This window comes from Petromyzon marinus, unplaced genomic scaffold (assembly GCF_048934315.1).
Source record: "Petromyzon marinus isolate PM22_M1 ecotype Great Lakes invasive population unplaced genomic scaffold, UKy_Petmar_22M1.pri1.0 PM_G_Scaffold_29, whole genome shotgun sequence".
Classification (NCBI taxonomy): Eukaryota; Metazoa; Chordata; class Hyperoartia; order Petromyzontiformes; family Petromyzontidae; genus Petromyzon; species Petromyzon marinus.
Genome location: NW_027422861.1, coordinates 1,475,001 through 1,477,500, shown reverse-complemented (window position 1 = coordinate 1,477,500; position 2,500 = coordinate 1,475,001).

Here is a 2,500-nt window from a genome sequence, read left to right as displayed (position 1 = left end):
GGCATTTGCAGCAGAAAGGCACGTGCACTCAAAAATTTTAATATTTTTCACGCATAGACCCCGTCAAACGCTAGAAGTTGGCGGGGATGTCTCTCTTGTGGCTCACGGGGCTGTTAGGGTCGCACAGAAATGCCTCGGAATGGGAAAACGGGTCATTTTTGTGTGGCCACATTGCATAGGAACGGCATGAAACTTCCAGAGGCATTTGCAGCAGGAATGCATGTGCACTCAAAAACGTCTATATTTTTCACGGATAGACCCCGTGAAACGCTATAAATTGGCGGGGATGTCTCTCTTGTGGCTCACGGGCGCTGTTAGTTAGGGTCGCACAGAAATCCCTCGGAATGGGAAAAGGGGTCATTTTCGTGTTGCCACATTGCGTACGAACGGCATGAAACTTCCAGAGGCATCTGCAGCAGAAATGCATGTGCACTCAAAAACGTCTATATTTTTCACGGATAGACCCCGTGAAACGCTAGAAATTGGCGGGGATGTGTCTCTTGTGGCTCACGGGGCTGTTAGGGTCGCACAGAAATCCCTCGGAATGGGAAAACGGGTCATTTTCGTGTTGCCACAATTGGCATACGAACGGCATGAAACTTCCAGAGGCATTTGCAGCAGAAATGCATGTGCACTCAAAAACGTGAATATTTTTTCACGGATAGACCCCGTCAAACGCTCGAATTTGGCGGGGATGTTTCTCTTGTGGGTCACGGGGCTGTTCGGCTCGCACAGAACTCCCTTGGTCCACCTGATTCGTGCATACAGGCAGCAACTAAAACTCTGTAAACCTGCTGTGAGGACATCTAAACAGTGGACCAGTGAGGCTGTGGAAGATTTGCGGGCGTGCTTAGACTGTACTGACTGGGATATGTTCACGACTGCTACCAATAGTCTGGATGAACTCACAGAGGCTGTGTACATCAGCTTCTGTGAGGACTGCTGTATCCCAACACGTACCAGGGTGAACTTTAACAACAACAAGCCCTGGTTCTCAGCAAAGCTCAAAAGGTTGAGGTTGGAGAAGGAGGAAGCGTTTAGGAGTGGGGATAGAGACAGATTCAAGGAGTCGAAGAACAGGTTTAGCAAAGCGGTGAGAGAGGCTAAACGACTGTACTCAGAGACACTAAAACACCAGTTCTCTACTAACGACGCTGCTTCTGTCTGCCAAAGGGCTCAGGCACATCACCAACTACAAACCCAGAGCGCCCCACACCACTAACGACTCCCGCCTAGCCAACGACCTGAACGAGTTCTACCGTAGATTTGAAAGACAATTGGACTGTCCTGAACCACCCCTTCCCACCCAAGAGGCCCCATCCCCCACCCATACTACAGAAACGACTCTCTCCTTTCAGGAGGGAGAAGTTAATGGGCTTTTCAAGAGGCAGAATCCACGCAAAGCAGCCGGGCCGGACTCTGTCTCTCCAGCCACCCTCAGGCACTGCGCTGGCCAGCTGTCTCCGGTGTTCACCAACATCTTTAACACCTCCCTGGAGACATGCCATGTACCAGCCTGTCTCAAGTCCTCCACCATCATCGCTGTGCCCAAAAAGCTAAGGCCAACAGGACTAAATGATTACAGACCGGTCGCCCTTACATCTGTGGTAATGAAGTCTTTTGAGCGCCTGCTCCTGGCACACCTCAAAGCCATCACAGACCCTCTCCTGGACCCCCTTCAGTTTGCCTACAGAGCCAACAGGTCTGTGGACGACGCAGTTAACATGGCCCTCCACTTCACCCTACAGCATGTGGACGCCCCAGCATCCTACGCCAGGATCCTGTTTGTGGACTTCAGCTCTGCCTTCAACACCATCATCCCTGCCCTGCTTCAGGACAAGCTCTTCCAGCTGAACGTGCCCTACTCCACCTGCAGGTGGATCACAGACTTCCTCTCTGACAGGAAGCAGTGCGTTAAGCCGGGAACAGAAGTCTCTGACTCCAGGTCCATCAGCACGGGAACTCCTCAGGGCTGCGTCCTTTGCCCACTGCTCTTCTCCCTGTATACCAACAGCTGCGCCTCCAATCATCTGTCCGTCAAACTCTTGAAGTTTGTCGGACGACACCACCCTCATTGGGCTGATCTCTGGTGGGGATGAGTCTGACTATAGGTGGGAAGCTGACAACCTGGTGACCTGGTGTAGCCAGAACAACTTAGAGCTAAATGCTCTAAGGACAGTTGAGATGGTTGTGGACTTCAGGAAGAATACAGCCCCACTCACCGCCATCACCCTGTTAGACTCCGCAGTCAAAATTGTGGAGTCCTTCCGCTTCCTGGGCACTATTCTCTGCCGGGACCTCAAGTGGGAACTGAACATCAGCTCCCTCGCCAAGAGAGCTCAACAGAGGATGTACTTTCGACGGCAGCTGAAGAAATGCAACCTGCCAAAGACAATGATGGTGCAATTCTATACAGCGATCATTGAATCCATCCTCACCTCCTCCATAACCGTCTGGTACGCTGCTGCCACTGCCAAGGACAAGAGCAGACTGCAGCGTA